Source organism: Hetaerina americana, unplaced genomic scaffold (assembly GCF_022747635.1).
Source record: "Hetaerina americana unplaced genomic scaffold, ioHetAmer1.1.p SCAF_4, whole genome shotgun sequence".
Classification (NCBI taxonomy): domain Eukaryota; kingdom Metazoa; phylum Arthropoda; class Insecta; order Odonata; family Calopterygidae; genus Hetaerina; species Hetaerina americana.
In genome coordinates this window covers 74391832-74412723 of record NW_027286985.1, presented here as the reverse complement: position 1 = coordinate 74412723, position 20892 = coordinate 74391832, and the positions used below count along the sequence as shown (strand labels likewise).

The 20892-nt window shown below is 40.1% G+C and overlaps 1 protein-coding gene across 1 annotated transcript in view; it reads right to left on the bottom strand.

Moving 5' to 3' along the window:
* The window catches only part of LOC139692480 (uncharacterized), a 228952-nt gene that overhangs the window by 207413 nt on the left and 647 nt on the right, over positions 1-20892 (bottom strand). The gene's annotated exons all lie outside the window — the stretch shown is intronic.

The following is a 20892-nucleotide window of genomic DNA, read 5'->3' as shown; positions in this document are numbered from 1 at the left end:
ATGAGCAGGCCTGTCATTGGCCGCTGCAGTCGCTCGCTGGTGCCTCACTCCTAAGTACCCCCCTCACCGCCACCCACCCTCCCCCTTTCTTCCCTGCGTGAACAGGGTGAGTTGCTCCAGTGCGCCCTGGAGTGTGCGCGACATTCCGGCGCCCAATACAGTGGAAACCTAAGAGAGATAATGAGAGGAAAAAGCGCTGAACCCGGAATGAGGAGACGGCCTGTTGAGTCACGACCCCCCTCCTCCGAAGTTAAGAGAGCGAGGTAGAGGGCACGAAGGGAGGGGATGAGATTCGGAGGTAACGACGTATGGCACCGCAGCGTAGCATTAGCGAATCCCCTTCTCCATCGCGCAGCCGCGTTCCTCCACGTGTCTCGTTCGGCGGGACCGATGGAACGCTCAAAAAATCTTTGAGAAGTGGGATGAAACGAGCGCTGCCACGGGATGCGCGCACCACGCGACACAGTGTCTACGGGGAGGGGCGTGGCCCAAAGGCCCGCTGCCTCGAAGGGCTCCGAGTCGGGACATAAAGCCGTAAACGAGCGCGACGTCTCCCGGAGAGATTCGAGGCTAATCACTGAATGGATGAGGACCGCGCCCCCAGCCGACTTAATAATAACGGTCGATCCGTCGAAAATAGCCGCCATAGCCACGGATCCAATGACTGGGAATCACATGGAAAATTAATGGAACTCAGTCACGATGCCATATGTGCACGAACAAATTGGAGGTTTGTTGAACGGGCATTAATTTGAACATCACATTGATGTCGAGGAATGACGCTGTTAGGGATAAAACAAGCCGTGAAAATATAGCGCTCCAGTCACCAATCCAATGGCCGAAGACGCAGAAATAATCAAGCAACTCATTCAAGTCACAGTACCACTTTAGCAGTTGATAGAGGTCAGTAATTCCGTATTTTGATTATTATTCCATGGTTTTCTCTGGCGTCAATAAAGAACTAAGCACTAAGCAACATATACGCGCTTAAAAATTATTGCCAACAATTAATTTTCAGCATCCACATAATCAAACAGGTCACCCCATTCTACAAGGTTTGCATAAAATATTTAGGGGAACGTTTCGCAAAAATATGTCGTATATTTCAGATACGCTACAAGGCCTCAAAATTCTTCAAAGTACTTCTCTTGAGCGTCGATACACTTTTTCCATCTCTTTTTCCATAACACGAAGGCTCCCTGGTAGGCGGATACAGAAAGATCCTTAGGTTTAAGGGTACAAGCTTCTTTGACGGCACTTAGGGTCCCATGGTGGTGTCTTTTGAGGGAGAATTTCACTTTTGGGAACAGAAAATAGTTTTATGGTGCCAAGTCTGAAATTCAGGGGGGTTGGGGAATCGTCGCATCGCGTTGCAGGTTTTTGCAAGCAGACACTCGACTCTGCTTTTGGTTGTCCGTCAAGACCTCTGGGATAAGTTTAGTGCAGATCTTCCGCACCGCCCCATTTTCAGTGATAATGGTGTATATTGTCATCTTATCAGTCCCAATACAATCTGCAACTATGTGTACACTTAACCGACGGTCTGAATTTAACATTTTACGCACATACTGCACGTTGTCGTCGGCTCTTGACGTCGACAGCCGTCCAACGCGGGGCTCATCTTCCACACTCTATCGGCCATCTTTGAAGAGCTTATGCCACTTAAAAACTGCAGTTTGTGGCATGCTTTCATTCTTGAACACTCGGCGAATCATTTCCAACGGCTCCGTACCAGAGTTCCACAGTCCAACAAAATATTTGATGGTGTACCGCTGTTCAATCGCTCGCTGCATTTTGCGCTTGCACCGAGTCACTTGACAGGGGTCCGCTAAAACACGATATAGCCTGAACGAACACTCGAAGGCGATTAGCGTTTGAAATGAGCGCGCTGCGACATACAGCCACGTCAGGAAAAACCGTTTCCGATACTTTTTATACAAACCTGGTGTAATATGTTAAAATGACTGAAATTAGAGCAGGTTAGGGTAATTCAAATGGCTACCTTGAAGCTCAAATATACAACTCCTAAAACTCCAACTTATTCATACGAAAATCTTGTATTTAAAACCCAAATGTCCTTGCGATCGGATTGAGTTAACAACATACGTATTTGACATCCCTAAAAATTCTTCGTCAAAATATAAAAATCTTTGGTAAGTTAAAACTTGTAAATAATGGAATTTCTGGTAACGTAATGTTAAAAATGCCAGTAGTATCTCAGAGTCAAAAGGAAATTGATTGTATATTTGTATTGCATAACTGACTTGTAAACTGTTACCTTACAACAATGTATGCAAAATATTTTAACAAACAAGTGTTTCTACAGCTGTCTCTAAGGTTGAGGCTTGTGTTTTTCAAATGCTTAATGACCTCATATTGATGATCTTTTATTGATTTCAAACAATAAGTTTTATTTATATGATTTAAACATAACCATTCTCTGAGGGTAAAAAAAGGATCATTGCACTTCCATATAAAGATTTAATACTTCACGACCATATACCTTGTACCTTAATACACGTACCTCAGGTGATGATGAAGCGCAGCATTGAAACCATGGTCGTGAAATATTAAAATTTTACGTGGAAGTGCAAAGTTTCTTTTTTCCACTCACCATGAATGAATTCCACAAAGTTAAAACTTAAACTGTTATGTTTTATCATTCTTTCTTATTATAATATCACATCACCTTAAAACTTTGGTAGTATGTAATTTTTTATGTTCTGCAGGAGATCACTCCCAGAATATTAAAAATTGTTTGTATTCCATTTTGCCAATCCAATTCATAAACTATTAGAACAGCACAAGCCAAAATTTGCAGCCCTAGAGACCGACTATTAAAATAAAATTTCGCGGCCCACTTAAGTACCTACATGCATAAAAAATCCTAAAACACCTACCGCGAGAGGACTTACTTTTCTCGCACTTCAGATAAATGTGCAATTTAATACACCGTACATGCACATTTTTGAAATCATAGCGTTATTAAAATATACTGAGAGTAAGTAGGGGCTATTGTTTCCCAGGGGCCGGTACTGGGCCCAGGACCACAATTTGGGAAACAATAGGATCCTCATGAAATTTGATCGATTGCCAAATTAAATCGCATGCAGCGTAGAGGAGCTAAATTTGTTAAATGTAGCTCCGTATGATAAACGGAGTAGCGAATAAAAATTATTAGAGGAGCTAGGTTAGGAATCTCTCACGAAGCGAAGGTTAAATTACAGATTAAATCTCTTGCAAGAATTGGCAGGAGGTCTATTTAGCAATAATGTTGAAAATGCATTATTCGCCCCATATTTGTACAGTAGGAGAGATCAAGGGAATAGAATTAGGCAAGTTAAGCATATAACAGACAGGTTTAATATGTCATTTTTCCCACGCATAATAAGGGATCAGACTGACGTTATCCGACCGCGCTAGGGAGGAGGGGGGGTAAAAGTATTTTGCATCAAAAGCATTCAAGTGTGTCTTCACCTCCTGCCACAAACCACAGCGGTGGCTTTCAGGGTACCATGTATGTATTTAAACACTGTACTAGAATATTAGAGTGATTTCGGAAAATAAAACCGTTCTGCATGCATGGAATCCTACATTTGGAACTGACCCTAATGAGCAAGAGGGTCGGTTATCCGGCTGCGTATTCTGGTTGGACACTTCGAGATTTCCCAAATATTGCAGGTCACGTCCCAAGGGACGGTGATAATTTTCCCACCACGGAGGATGTTTATATAGAGACGTATCCGCCCATTTCCCTCGTTACCGGAGGTTTCCACCCTCCACACCCCGTTGTGCTAAATGGTAGCAGATAATCTGGGAGGGCTTATACTATATTTCTGGAAACCTCCACAAACCCTCCCGATCTCCCACCTCTCGACCTTATTCGGTCGTTTACCCATCCGCGCACTTGGACGGAGAATGTGACAAGTGAGGGTTATTGCTTCACTCCGGCACGGAAGGGGCGGGGATTTCTGCAGAAACAACTTGCGAGATGGTAAAATTATCGTTGTTCCAGATGACGCAAGGGTATCTGTGACTGTTGAAAAAGCTCAATGCGACAATGCTGAGGACAAAGAAGCTACCGAAAATTAACTCTCATGACGATCAAACTCTCGAAAATTATATACATAATATATCATATATATATTTATATAATTAAATATTTATATTATATATATATATAAAAGTAAAAATTCCCCAACTTCTTTCTTTCATCTCGTAATAAGCCGAAAAACAGGCAAGTTTTGACTTTTTAAATAGAACTGTAAAGATGAAATATCAATAAGTAAAGTAATTCACGGGAACTAGGTAGAGAAATACGCACCTGAGCGAGAATTGAACCCATAACCAATGGGTCAGCAGACGAGGACATTACTCCGCCAATATCTGGATCGGCAAACTCCGACGCTGATATGCACAAGGTATCTCTAAAGAGAGTTTCCTCAACAAATTAGACAAGTGTCACCCATTTTTCTGCATACTTTTAAGGTAATAAGCGGAAAATATTCTGGAGCCGACACTACGAAATAACGTGAACGGAAGAAATGGAAAAGGGGAAGACATTTTAGGCCAACCGAAGGGCATGGAAGTCTCAGTTGAAGGCAATAAAATCGAAAGCAAACCAAACAGACGGAAAACGGACGCTATTGGAGGCACGTTTGAACTTTGCTAGGAGTGCTGGACTGGAACATAAATGGGAAACGTTAAAGCAACACCCAAGAAATATTTTCAGAGATGTGAACACGCTATGGAAAATCTGAGGCACCGAAAGGATAAAATTAAAGAAGCTTCTAAGAAATGGTTTACAACCATAAAAGTTGCTCTGAAAAGGAATAATACTTAGGATCCATTTCTCAAAGCTACTGGCAAGTACCAGTTGACAAGTTTGTCCTCTAATAAACATTGGTAAACGCAATACGAACATTCTTAAATCACGTCTGATGCACCGCAGACATGCCATATTAAATATTATAACACATTATTATCAACAGAAGACCATGCATCGGGAATTCAGGTACAAGAACTTGCACACTAACTTGGGAACTCAAGAAGCGGGCTCTTGAAATTACGGAAATGAGAGGAAGATTGACACAGTGAATTAAGTGTTTCTGATTTAAAATCCACCCAGTCGTTGACAACTCTTATCCGTTGGATAGGCGTTTTACCAGGCGGCATTACAAGACAATGTATAGTACGAACCTCCATGACTACAGTTGGTCATCAATTTTCTCTTCCCGTGATTCGTAATGGCTACTCTGCTTATTTCGCACCGATAATTAATTTCACTTCATTGTGTAACAGAAATTTGTTGGCAGCTGAGTGACCTGCGTGTAGGTACACCTGGACAGATTCCGCGGCACATGACTGCATGCATACATTTTAAGACTGATTGAATTACCAAGGGAGCGAAAGGATTTTCCAACCACCATCGAGGAACGTTTCAGATGTCTCTCAGATTCTTCATCGTACCAAAAGGCACGATGCTCAATTGCAATGCTTGCTTTAATTTTGGAAATATGTATGTTGGATCCTTCTATGACAACCAAAGCTTGATCTCGGACCATTTATTGATTTGAGAATTGCGTGCCACAAATATTAAGTGTGGCTGACGATCCAAACGCCGTTTTGCGGGACATCAAAATATTCATCCACCTAAAATTCATCAATATGGATCAATTAAAAGAAATTATTAGTAGTAAGTAGTTAAGATAAGTGAAGTATTCGAGAGAGATTGGGAATTTCGATCACATATGCTGGATCGGAAAAGTAAGCCTCGTAATTTGTTTGCTTGGAGCATTAAATGTATTGCCATTTCATTAAATTATTTATAATTCATACGAATAATGAAGATTGTAATATATATCTTGCCAAGTGTGGTGCTCTATGGATGTGAGATCTGGCTGGGCTTTGGGGCGAGAGGATGAGCGTACACATGAGGCTATTGAGATGCGGGTGTGGCGGAGAATGGAGAAAATAAGTTGGACAGAGAAGAAGACAAACGCCGAGGTTTTTAATAGGATGGGCAAAGAGACGAAACTAATGGAGGAAATCCGAAAAAGGCCGAGGAAGTGGATGGAGGAAAAATTGAAAGGTACGAGTAGTGATATGTTGAAGGTCATGATAGATGGGATAACGTTGGGTGAGCGGCTTACAGAAGGGAGGAGAGTAGGATTTTTAGACAACATGAAGGCAGGAAGAAGTTACGAATAAATGAAGATAGAAACATACTAGGCAAAATAAGAGGAAGTTCTAGCAACGCTTAGGTGTGAATAGTGGTTAGGAACCGTCCGAAACTAACCTTTAACCTTGAGTAAATGTATTTATCAAATTATCATAGATTACCGGAGCTAATTTCAGCGTATTCAAGAAGTTCTCTCGGGTTTCCCACCGGGTCAGGTTGCAGGACACCGACGTTTCGAAGGCTGACTCTGCTATCGTCTTCAGGGTGAAGTGAAAGTGAAACCTGAGATCCTTCATTAATTTCAGCGTTCCTACCGACGAAACTACGAGTATTCTGATGATATTTATTAGCCTTGACCAACTTTTTGATACGATTGGCTAAGTCCAGTTGACATGATATTTGATCCTATTAAAATCCATCAATTACGAGTCAGTTCCTGCGTTGCGATCGCCGCTTTAATCCACCCGGATGCGCACACAGGACAACTCCCAACTCATTGACTTTGATTGAGCACATCACAATATCGACTAAACTTGGATGAGAAATCGAGCCCGCAAGTTCAAAATCATCGTCGGAGCTGTTTCCATCGTGAAAATGCTCAAACCAGCTCAGACATGAAAGAAACTTCGTTGATTACTGCTGCAATCAATGTTACCTCCTCAAAAGAATCGAACACACTCGGACTGCCATTACAGCCCAAGATAAAAACAGGAGTTGACTCTTAATGATCAATTTTAATCGAAAGGAATTCCAAGTTGATTCAACTTCAAAGACCAATCGTATACAATACGCGTCCTGATCTTTTGTCAGCATAATTACAGATGTGGCCTGATGTGGATCGTGTTTAAACTACCTTCGAGACTAAAGGAAAGTCGGAATAGTTAAAGATATTAAAAATGTATCTCATTCTCGCGGTCAAAAATTAACAATATTCACGCTGCATAACGATCTGACGCGAAAGATTAGGTCGAAATATTCCAGCTCTACATGTTAGGCGAATAGCACTATATTAGGCGAATAGAAGGTGGGTAATGCCATCGAGGTATCCAAGTCGACTGTAGTCATTCACTGGGTTGCTAATGAATGGGCATGAAAGACGTTAAATTCGATCTTCGAAGTAGAACCATAATTGAGGTACCCCATGTACGTAATCGCTGCTTTATAAAAGAGTCTCAGTATAAGGCTCATCCGCTGCCTTATAGCCGGGATAGGACGTAACGAACCTCGAAGAAACCAAAAGTGGTGGCAGCACTTTGGCAAAAGCAGTGAAGCGAACGGCGTTTTGTAACCTCCTCTCAGCTTATTGACTGTATCCCATCTATCCCCCAACCCCGAATAAAGTGAAATGTTCCAGAAGAGCTCAAGTGAACGAAGGAGGAAGAGGTGGGAGGGTGAAGTGGTGAGGGAGGAGTGTGTAGAAGGGAGGAGTGATGGAAGACAATGGATGGTAAGGGCGGGGATGGAGAAGAAGAAGGCGAGGCAGTGGAGGATGCTCCCAGATGAGAAGGGGAAAGCAACCCTCGACTCCCTACGCAAGACCCCATGCTCTCTCCAATTACACGAAAGAATATTCATTCAAATGCTGAAAACTTTCGATGCGGTTTCTTGATCTCCCCACATTCCTTGGATTTAAAATCTTTCATAAAGTTGAAATTAGGAATGTTTCGCTTCAAAAAATTAGCGCGCAATAGCGTTTCTCTAGAAAAATAATTATCATCATTATCCAGAATGCTCGTATCTCTTCCAATCTGGTTGCACTGAGATTGATAGAAAAAGCGGAAAAAGACCTTTCTTTAAAATTGAGCGCCAGCTTCGGTGAGTGTGAGGTAACATCTCAGCAACCCGACCTATGGATAGGGTATCTATAATTGCCTTAGTGACTATTCCTTGATTTTAAAACACGTAGGTAAACCCCAAGTCGGCTACTTTGGACTGATCATCAAATAACAAAAAAATAAATCTTTCCATTCTCCATAATCTATCTTCTAACAATGTCACATGCAATTTTCAGCTTTATCATTATTTAGAGGTGACTAGGATTTATGGCTTGGAGAGAATATCATTGTTTCGGTCGGTAAAAATGACGTATACTAGTAAATATTTGAGTTCATTTCCGCCAGAAGGTACCTTAAAGGAAAAACAACTAAGCTGTGGGGAAAATCATTAAATCCTTTGGATTTTTTAGAACCAAATAAAAGCTCAGAATAGCAACGGCACGACATTTGAATATTCCTCATGGCAAAAAATGATCGATTTATATTAAATTTTCTAGTTAATATGGCAATAAATTACCAGAAACATGGCTTGAAGATGCCTAACAGCGTCTGTTATAACCAGTGCTTAAGCCGAATTATGATTGGCAGTGGAAACACTTTGCAATTAAGCTGTCAAGTAATAGAAACACTAGAGTAAATATTTCAACCCGGGAAGATTAGTCTGAAGTGATGGCTGACGCCACAAATTTGTTTATAACTGAAAATATGGGGCGGGGTAGCCTTCTCCGTACAGCTTTCAGCTATGCTCGTATTCCCAACCAAAAGAAGGGAACAGGTGTATATTAAGAGGTGAGGCTTGGAGGATGCCTCCTTAACGATGAGCAGAATACGCTTCGCCCTCGGGCGCTTTCCACTCGTACATAGGTGCGTGTCTAAATACCTGCCGCCCCGCGCCTCGTTCCCCTCAAATGGTTGAGGGGCGTCGCCTGCACCAACGCGGAAACACGGGCTTTGGCCGTCTTCCATTCCCCCCCTCCCACCCACCCTCGTGACGCAACCCCAGGAGGAGGTAACCGAAGAGTTAGGGGGGGAGGGCGTAAGGATTTAAAGGAGAGGAGGATTATAGAAGGGTTCCCTGAGAAATCGCGCGGGTGGCCCGTCTCAGCAAATTCCAAAGTATGTGTATCATTATTTCCATAAGTTTGTAGGCAGGTGAGAACGATTGTTATGCTGGGATTCAAGGGCTGACAAATTCAGGGGATGCGATAGTTATGCATCTCTCTAGGAGGTCGGAGCGCCTACCAGCCATTAAGTGCCAAAAAACGGACGCTATCATTTTTCCCCGTATCTTGGACTATGGGGATGACAGTGACTGCGTGCAGACTTTTATGGTACATGATTACTTTAAGGTCCCGGGATGTGCATTCTCTGCCTGCTTCGAGCGTTTAAACGTAATACTGGACGAAATGACTTGGCTGTTCCTAACCTAGAATCACCACGGCTAATCCCATCATAATCCCTCGGTTCCCGGCGATCTGGTCGCCTATGATGTCGACTGTCTCCCCAGGGCGTGCTCACGAAGGGAGGAAGGTGGTCATTTCCAGCCATGCATGCAATATCAACATCATATATTACCAAACATTTAAATTTCAAAGGAGAAAAGATTTTTGCTTCAAAAACAAGTAAAGTAAATACTGTTCTCACTCAGTTGAAATCCAAACAGTACAGTTGCTAAGTTATATACCTCAAGAATACCGAATAGGCAGTGTAGAATCAACCGGCAGACGCTACAATGAACGATTAAAGTCTTGTCTCAAGATCGAATCCGTGTCATTCCCGCGAGTGGAGGAAATGCTTAGAAGTTGCGCCTGGAATGCCCAAAGGTATAAAATCCACTTGTAGGACAACTTTTCGTGGATTCCACGAATTTCCACTTTCATATTGCGCTCCATCGATGTATTTAATGACGAAAAACCTTTTGAAAGGAATTGGAAAGTGGAAATGAAACACGGGCAGAATTATGGGAAGGTACATAATATCAGATGACTTGAAATTATTTCGGCGCCTCGAAGAAATGCGAGAATCGAACACTTCGGAGGGAGGTACTATCGTGTTTGAGAAAAATATTGTATAAATATAATATCATTGAAAAACGAATTTAAGTAAAAGAAATTTTATCCCGACAAGCCATTTATAAGGATATTAAGTCACATGAAAAGGTAGGCTTCAAATTATATTCTACCATCACCTACCAAACCGACCTTCGGGTTGATTACTGTGTTTATGGTTTTTTAATAAAAATATTTATTTATTTAAACATGAAACCAGGTCTATACATTTAGTTAAGTTTTTTAGTTTAGAATTAATTTTATGCTACCAAAAATGTAATAAAACGATGAGAATTATATCAATTGGCTATAATCTGATTCTCTTATTACTATTTGAAATTCATCTTGGAAACCCCAGTTTCGTGCATCTTATATTTCGAACTTTTTATTTATTTCAGGGCAGGCGATGAATAGGAATAATAAACAAAATGTCACAGAACTCTCTCTCTCTCCTTAGACCCTCCCGCAGTCTTACCTAGCTAATGCCGTTCTCGAATCATTACTTGATTATTTACCAAAAAGTCAGCGAATTTAATGTTGCGCTCAGGGAAGTTGTTGTCTTTTAATTTTGACAATTCCTTCTGAGGAAGCCTTTTTGAAATTTTAAGATGAAGTAGTAAAAATCTACTATGCTGGACTTAGGAGAGAAAATCTCATCTCCGTAAACCTAAAGGATATACAACAAGAAAGGGAGCAAAAAACGATAGGAGATAATGTAATGACACGAACTCCAAAAATGAAACATTGCTTTCAACGTTCAACATGGCGGCGTTTTTTAATAGGGAATTGGTTGTTTATGTTGTCATAATCAGATATTACGTACTCCATTGGTGATATGTAATAAAATCACAAAGCAACGAGATACTCGTTGTCCACAAACTTCTCATTCACATAGAAACGAAGAGCCACTGAGATGTCAAGTCTCTTACGACTATTGAGCATTCCATAGTCTCGTGTGCACCTTTCGTATTGGAAAAATCCCTTCATATATTTTGAAATGCAGAAATTAGTACCGACTCTTTGAATTAACGCTAATATACACGAGGATTAAGTGAAGATAAAATAAGCAAACGTTCAGGTACACACGCCAGAGTAGTTGCAATGAACCTCTCCGAGTACTCACTTTAATTACTTGGGCCAACCTCACCTGGAGCGTAAAGTACGTTGGGCAATCACGCAATAATTAAAAATTAGTTCAGCAACAGATTATTGGGTATATATGGCTATCCAGTTAGGATATATCGTCTTGATTTAATAATAAGCATCTTTGAAACAATTAGTCCCTAACAATAGTAAAAATAAGATGAATTGTGGAAGGAATAATGGATGTCACGTTCCCTATGCGGGCTTTGAGCAGGGCTTACACTTAAATGTATTAATTGCAAGGACAATTTTTTCAGAGTACCTAACGTTTTAAAATCTCAATTATTAATGAATTCAATTATTTCATTCTGACAATGGCTGTTTTAATTCTTACAATTACGATTAAATATCAGATGAAATATGTAAAATGCTTAGAATGGTTAACTACCAGTGACTATATATAAGTGGAATAACTAAACTAAGGCCATCATCTAAAGCTAAAATAGGCAATCTGGTTTTAAGTCCAGAGTAAAAATAAATAACAAATCAAGGTTAATTGAAGCATGGTCATGGTTTCGAGTATGACCATCAAAAATCAGGTGGTTCTACCCGTATAACAAAAACTACAGTCGAGCTTGAATAAATATAATTGTGAAGTGTTAATGTTCCTTTCTCCCCGAAGATGAAGAAACAACACCGGATGTAGCGGGATGGTCTTTTTCCAGAGTACAATACGAATTCGTGGTAGATTAGCAAAGTGATAAAAAAGAAGACAACAAGAGTTACCGAGCGGAGAATATTTGCGGTGCCGCTACCTCGACCGCTTCCTGAGTGGGTACACCCCGATTTGCGATGGAAACAAATTAACGTTAATTTCCGTTCAAATTAGCATCAGCTCTCCGCATGTTTCTACCACTCGAGAATATAAGCCTCCAGGAAGAGAGCCTCTTACGGGACACAACGAGTCATAGGAGTCAGTGCCACCACAATCAACATCCAGGTCACACGTAGTGGTTTGCCATTTTCACCTCTCCACCTTATGCGAAGTGAGCAAGTAATCGAAAAATCTTAAAATCAATTTCCGACCCGGTAATGTACATGTCATTGGCTCTTGAGCAGCATTACAACTGCTGTATAACTGTTTGCTGTTCGATCTTGATTTTTTACAACGTTTCTTCCGCAAGAATAGCAGAAAATACAGGGGTTTATACGGGATATTTACAGGTATGCACCTTTATGTACAGGTAGGTACCTGTTTTATTTCCGTAGATGGAAAAAATAACAGAAAATAATCTAGAATAATAACGCGCGCATTTCGACTCAGAAGCAAATCAAAAATTAACATCGAAACTAAGATAAATGATCATTTGGCCCTAGAGTAATAACCCTTGCAACAAAATGTTTGCCTTTTTATAGCATAAAACAAAATACACAAGCATTTAACTGTAATCCAGAAAAAGCATTTTTGTATCTATTTACCCGACAAAAACAAAAATCAAAACTTAAATAATATTTCAGGGAATTCTAGGATCCTCTTTGATAAGTTTTACCAAAGACACGGAATAAGACAAGGTCAGTATCACAGCATCAGGTCAGGATCGCTCTCTCATGCCTGAAATTGGTTGATTCCCATCATTCAATCAAATTCTGCCGGAAACAAAACTCATGTACAGAGTTGCTCCTTTCTAACTATTGCTATTTCCCCCTCTCAAAATATTTCCCGAAGCAGGAACCCAACAAAGCCATTCCACTATACATTTAATTAAAGAAAATAAACTTCATTATTCTTCCAGTGGACTCTAGTATCGACCTTCAATGGGTTTTCCCAAGTTCTAGACCTGGTAAAATCATTCTCTCGCAAACAAAAATACGAGAATCCCTCGCTGCCTGGTAAAGAATTTGGACCCACATTTCCGAGCAAAGCTCGTGTGACTATCACACCTGCCTAGGTGACAGCACTACAAGGGGAGAACGTTTGACGGGGTGCAGAAGAAGAGTTAACAGATTGGTGCTTGCGAGTCATTGAGTGCTTTTAACTTTTATGATTTGTCATACCTGATTAGAAAATATGAGAAATAAATTTTATCTGATTAATTAGGAAATATAGAAACAATACCTTGAAATTTCGAAATCATTTTCGTTGTGTTGACTCTATGAATACTTGAGAAATTTTAAATTGCAATAAAAATTTGTTTGAAAAGAATTTATATGGATATTCAGCTCGGAAAAGGGCAACGATTTTAAATTTAGATATTTATAATTAGAAGTACCATTCCCCAATTTTAATCGAAAATATAAATAGTAATGGCGAAATTATTGCAGAAAAATCGCATCAGCCATAAGGTTAATTAGGTTAGAATTTTAAAAAGACATTCGAGTTTCGGATAAAATTAACTTGGTGATATGTCAGTTTTTCCTCTTATATACACATCGATGGTTTCTAGAGACAAATCTGCCAATTTTTCTCGAAACCAATGTACATTCAAAAAACGATCCTGCCATTTTTGCATGACACCCCGCAGCCAACAGCAATAACATATGGGGAAGGGAGCTTCAGGACACCAACCATGCCAAGGGAGCAGAATAGGTACGCCAAGTAAGAGGTGTTTTAATATGTTACAGCAAGCTTCTGCTTTAGATACATTCAAGAATTGCGCAAAGGGAAAACGAATGGTCAAATATATGTTCGGAAATACAACTCACTTTTTCTGTCACCATTTTCTAATCATGAGGCACAGATGATGATATCAAAGGAAGGATTTCTGCAACTTGGTACTAGTGACGAAAGGTTACAGGGGTCATGTGAGGTAGGAGAATACCAATGAAGCTTAAGGACATTGTTTACAAGACTAAAATTAGAACATTACTCGTATATGGCGTGGAATGCTAGCCGACTAAAACTGGCCATGAAAAGCTACTGCATGCCAATGAAATGCGTTTGTTACGATGAATCAGCAGCGTCAGTAAAATCGACAGAAAACGCATTGAGTTAATGAGATATAGTCTGAAAACTGCCCCCATAGCTGAGAAAGTCAAAGAAAGTGGACCGGTGAACGGTGTGATGTTCACAAACGTGAGACGTAGGGAAACTGCGTAAGTAAAAGAGTAAAAGCTTAGGTGAAAGGGAGATGAATTGGAGGAAGACCAGGAAAGACCTGGATGGGTTGTGTAAGAAATAATATTAGAGAGTGCGGAGTAAGTGGAAGAAGAAATGGACGTAGACAGGATGAAATGGAAGAAGATGATTTTCAAAGTGCTCACCCCAAATTAAATTGGTATAGAGACACGAAGAAAAAGTGCGAGGAAAGTGCATTTGAAGATTCTTAATAATCATAATATATGCGGAAAAGAGAGAAGATACAGCGACTGCAGATGTTGAGTGGAACCTTTCACTCCCCTCGGAAGCATCAGAAAGTGGAATGGGAGGACTTTCACGGACAAGTAGCGATAATTAGTTTAAGCTGAGAATGCGTTTACCACAAAGAGTCAACTAGTATTTTATGAACTTCACAAACAAAAAAGGAATACATAAAACCACCCTTGCGGAATATGGGAAAATATCAATTTACGTATCAGGATCTTGGGAAAAGTAAACCAGAAAAGAAGAAGATACTTCGAGACCTGTTGCTTGAGGCGGTTTGCTGAAGATCGAGTTAGCAGATAAGGGGAGAGACGAGGAAGCCTGTAGAAGGGAGGAGGAGGAAAGGATAAAGATTAGGGAGATAAGGCAATGACAAACCGGATGGATTGGGCCCATCTTGAGACACAGTGGATTGGTCACGAACATAATACGAGGGTAAATAGGATGAAAGGGGCCGTGAGAGAGAACCACGGGGCAAGTACATAAGCCAAGCAAAGAGGGATGTCATATGGAAGTCCTGAAATGATGCAAGAAAGTTGGAGCTGAATTTAATAAAAGAGGAAGAATGGAGCTTGAAGTCAGCCGGCCTCCGGATTGAAATATCAGTGATGACTTTCTGAGGTGTTGATTCGGCGTGAGCCGCGGATTATTTACAATAAGTTGCGCGCAATACGTACCGCCCGACTGGCAGCCTAACAAAAAGTTTACCGTATCGTTAGCTCTTTGTGCATCCAGGGGTCCCGATTCCGGATTCCACAGAAATCGCAAGGCGCTTGAAGGTTTTTTTAATCAGAGCAGTTTTTAATTATCCGGGGGGTTTTCTCTGCGTCCTGTTTAATTCTTGAATACTCGATTTAGGATCAAACTAGCGAGGAATGATATATCCCGATCACTTTTTTTTTCATTTATGTCATTGCGTTTAGGCCCGACAACATGCCCAGTCCAGCTGAGGGGTGTCGGTCAAACGACGGGCGGCGGGAAAAGGTTCGGTCCAGTCGCAAAGTAGGATAAGCGTTAAAATTCCTCATTGACATAGGATCATCAGGATGAGGCTGCATTTAGGACGCGAAACAAAGTAACGGGGACAGCGTGACTTTCACTTTCACGCTTTGTTTCGATGACTACAGTCCTGGGAGGCCACTTACGCATATGCATTTTGTCGCCAATTGAATATGTCCAATGACTCATTTATCACAGCGAACCAAGTTAATCCATTACGCTCTTTGGAATAGTAAGAACATTATTCACCCGTTAACACGGGGATTATCGGCTCAACTCTTATTCCTGTCCATGTCTCACTCATCACGAGAGAGGAAAGTTTCACCAAAACTCAAATTGAATAGCTACTGCGCCCTTCAGTAAATCTATCATTTGTTTTTTCGCTCACGTGCGCGCACACATAATGTATGGGGAGGTGAAGAAAAGAATTTTATTTATCCAAATCCATGAGGCGTGGAATTGTCCCGAGGATCACCATGGCTTAGGATGAGCATAAGAGAAATTCGGCCATAATGTTTAATTCAACGGTGATAACTATACCTCACCCTTATTCCGAAAGAGCATTCACTTCCTATTCTTCAGGCGCTCTCTCACTCTGACACCTATCCAAACACAATATTACAACTCAAATATTCCTACAAAAGGCACTTAAATATTCGATTTGGGCCGTGCTGACCATATTTACCAACAGTCCGGTTTTCCAAGGATTATACGCAAATTGAGTACGAACATATTTACCCTGTATCTTTAGAAAACAGTTGTTCTCTTTAAAACCGCTGTTCTCGCTTGATCTCATTAATTGGCTCCCTGCGACTAGATATAGATCCAACCCATTGTTTTTTTACCAATCTGCTCTTAGTACTGCTACTTGTAATAAATCCTGGTCGTAAATTTCACCCAGATCTGGAATTAATTATCATTAAAAGTGAAATGTGAACATTCATCGACTTAGACGACGAAAATGTATAATATCTTGCTTTAATAGCAGGCAAAAAATACGTGATTACAAGTTGCACCCTTTTCTGCACACATGTTTATTTACATTAAACTGTAATCCACGTACACCATGAATGAAATCCACATCATTTCATTTACTCTCAATAGCTCCTACCCCGGGTTGCAAAATGAATTTTATTTCTCCTTTTTCTCCCTCTACACCTTTGCCCTCCTAACCACGGTGGGCTAGGCTCCCCCGGGACACCAAACTTACCTGTACCGAGACCTCAGCAACCCCTCCAAACCACTTGTCACCTTATTATAATTTACTTGCTTTTGATAATCAACGTTCAATCAAGCTTCCCTCAAAAGCCGCTACATAACGAATTAATAGAGAATTCTATGAGAAAACGACCCAACGCAAACCAATAACGTACTGATTTTTTAATGGATTATGTGCATATAAATGTCCAAATCAATAAATCTTTCGTCGTTACCTTTCTGACAGGCATCCATCTGGCTATTCAATGCTAAATCATTTTCATTAATGCTCATGTTTGATTTTAGAGGGCGGGCCCTCTGAGGGCCCTAGCAGCACGCCCATGGAGCCGTCAGCAGACCAGTCCGTAATTAAACATCTTGATAGGCTGGGCCGAGGACGACGATACAAAACCTCCCAAGACAAAACGAAGCGTGCATTTCACGTATTCACGGTGCCTTACCTTGAAATTCCTGAGGTTTCACAGATAGATCCGGCACCCGAAAAATCAAAACTGATGGGTGAAACTAATTCGATGTACAGAATCACCTAGATTCAATTTTATAGGCTCTTGCATGAATTGGAATGAGATCTCTTTAGCAGTGATGATGAAAATACATTATTACCCCCATCGTACTACGGTAGGAGAGATCATATCAATAAAATTAGAGACATTAAGTGTAGAACAGATAGATTTAAGATGCCATTTTTTCCACGAACGATAGGGGATCACATAATAACTTTGTTCGACCGCGATAGGGTCATGTTCTTCCCGAAAGTATCGACCCCCTCTCACTCCCAGCCAACACATTCATAAACCTTTCTCTGACACATCTCTCACACCTCCCTCAATAGTATAGTCTTGTTGATGTTTGTATGTTTGTGTCCTTATATGTTCCTGTTATATGTGTCACTGTAAATTGGCAATCCTGCTGTATGTGCACAATTTTTTACTAAATAAATAAATAAATAAATGTTCGGGTAAAATTATTCTGATGTGTATTCACCCCCTGCGACACACCCTAGCGGTGGCCTACAGGTGTGTATATATATATATATATATATATATATATATATATATATATATATATATATATATATATATATATATATATATATAAAATAAAATAGAAGTAGCCGCACGCTTTACACACTGAATTACCGTGTCACCAGTACTGATAATGCTTAGGGACGATACATTGAACACGCAATATGAAATATTTACTCAGGAAGATTCGATACATTGCATTAACGAAGCGCAAAATATTGTCGATTTTGCATGAAATTGGCGAAATTGCTTGATGGACATTTTATATCGAGAGTCAAAGTTGTAAATAGAATTATCATGGTCCACCTTCGATCGTAGCACACGAGTCACCTCTAGGTGCGGCCACCCTCCCCAAGGCTTCACCATCTGTAATGACTACCCTGCACGCCACTCTCTCTCGTGATAAGGCACGAAACGTAAGGGGATACAATTGTAAGGAATGAATCGATTGGTATCATACCACTCGAATCGAATCATTAAAAAGATGAATTACCGATGTGAGCTGCAGATGACTTAGACTCGAATAGTAGTAACACATTCGATTTTGTATCGGCAACGAAATGAACCGTCCTAAATATGTTAGGTAAATAAAATATTCGTTTAGCTATGCATCATCGCAAAGCATTGATAAGTATGCTATATTTCTACGTTAATGATGTTTCATAATTTCAGACGCATAACTCACGAAACGAGAGAGCAAATAATGCATATACTTGTAATATGACTAAAAATGTTCAAATGATGTCTCATAAGTCTAAATTTATTACATATATTATAGCAGTTCTCAAATACCGCTCTAAGTTTCATTTCTACTATGTGTAAGCTGACGGCACATTATGAGGCATGGAAGCTTACTGAAGACCGTAATTGAAGGAAGCGTTAAGGGATGGTATCATAGAGGAAGAATAAAGGATGAGATGCTGGTAATGGAAAATGTCGGCGCAATGAGAGTTATCGGGGAATGAAGAGATTAGTTGGGAATAGGAAGATGTCTCATGAGCAACAACTGGAGGTAAAGAATGCTCACTTTTGCAACAATCGACAATGAGCTTCTAATCGTCATCTTTATGCTTTCACTTGACACATTAGTATTTTTGCACCTTAGCAATAGAAATGAAACAGTAAAAGCCTCTTTGCCTCAGAACTTAGTTAAGCGACTAAAATTTAATTTAATTTCTTAACTTAAATAGTTTTGTCCACCATAAATTCCAAATTAAATCAGTCGAGCAAGATGAATGAGAACAATCTGGACACATTCATCTCAAGCTGTCTCAAGAACATGTTCCTTGTAATAGAATAATGTAGGTTAGGATACACACCAATGACAGTCGATTCATTAAAAGTATTATAACTATTAAAGGTAGGTTTTTTTCGTTCCCTAACCTATATTATCTACTAAGTATCACAGGAGCTTTCTTTTTTCCTACGTAAATTCTTTTTAATATCTGCTTAACTTCTGATTGCCTTTATTCTGCATAAAAATACCTCCTTCTTCCCTCCCACTTACCTAACCTTCTCCCTTCTACGCGCTGCGGCCTTCAACATCCCACTGACAAACAGTATTTCCTCCATTCACTTTTTCTGCCTTTTTCGTATTTCCCCAAAAACGTTCTCACTTCGTTCACTTTACCTAAACCTTCAGCGGGTCTCCCCTTTGCCCAACTAATTTTCCCTATTCTTTGCCACACCCACATCTCAAAAAGCTCCTATCTATGCTCCTCCTCTTGACTGTCTCACCTCCACGAAGTGCTGCGCTCCTTATTTTAAGTCTTAACTAACCTGTTATTCTCAATTTTACTTATTGTGTCTATCATCAATCCTCTCTCTGGCGAACGCTTCTTTCTCTATCGAAAGCATCCTCCTAATTCCCCTTCTTATATGCCTATTTTCCTACGAAACTCCGGCCAAATATGTGAACTACTCCACCTGCTCCAGTGTATTCCTACATCTAGAGATTATTAGACTAATTTTGTTTCCTAAATGGTTAATCTTCCATCCATGCCCCTTGCATTGTTGTTGTAAAGTATTCAATAATAAAAGCAATGCCTGGGGTTACCTTGGCTTCTTTGTAAATCGAATGCGTATGAGAACTGTGCGAAGGACGCACAACTGCTCGATTCAGGAGGGTTTTTGGGTCTGTGCAAAAATCAGATCGAAAGATGGAGCATGGAGACTTCTTTCAATCGAGGGATTCTGGGCGGAAGGAGAAGGCTGGAACTCTGTGTGGTACCCCGATCCGTGTCTCCAAAGCGCACCTACCGTAATCAGATTCTACGATACAGTGTACCATCGTATCCGATCCTGATAAAATAGAATCGGGGAAGAAATGAACCATGAAAGGCAATCAGGATGAACCAATCGGGAACAGGGGAATAAATATTCAATAATAAAAAATCCATCGGGTTTTGGATTAAACCAATCGATTTCTTGGTGGAACGATTCGTAATTTCCATCTTCTAGCATGAGTCCGATGCACCAAAAAAACCCGAATTCTCCTACCTAAACCATAACTTACACTAATAAAACGGTTTTTATTGGACACACACATACACATAATTGTACACATATGCGGAGAACATTTTATGAAGCACCTGATTCGTGTTTTCATTTCAAATCCCTGCATGAAATCATTAAGAAATGTATAGCATTGGCTGTTATCTAACGAAAGCCTATGGATATGATGTTTCTCCGACCAACGAGCCGAATAACGGAATTTTACAAGCTAGCCGGCCGCATTAAGTAAATTGTAGCAAATACGGAAATTACATCTAGCATTATAATTAGTTCTTTAAATTAGGAGGTACGTAAATTAACTAGGAAACATACATTTTTAAGGTAATTTAACAAATAAATTATTGAATTTATCAAAAAATAACGAAATTATGATGTGAATTTTCAAATATAGAGTAATAAAAAAACAACAAAGGTCCTTGCATTAGATCCGTGAGCCGCCGCTCGTGCATAACTGGCCTACAGGATATTCACTGATACTTTCTAAAATTTTGTCATTTTTTACATAAATATTGTGCTGCTATTGAGTGGCATATTCAATACTCTCTGCGCTGATAGTTTTAGCACAGGTTTTCCTTATCCAAAGGTGGCATAAAAGTTACTCCACAATATTTAAATAATGTATATATGTTAACTTCCAGTTGGTGCATCACAGATTATTATTAACATTTTCAAAAACGCGGAGGGGTTT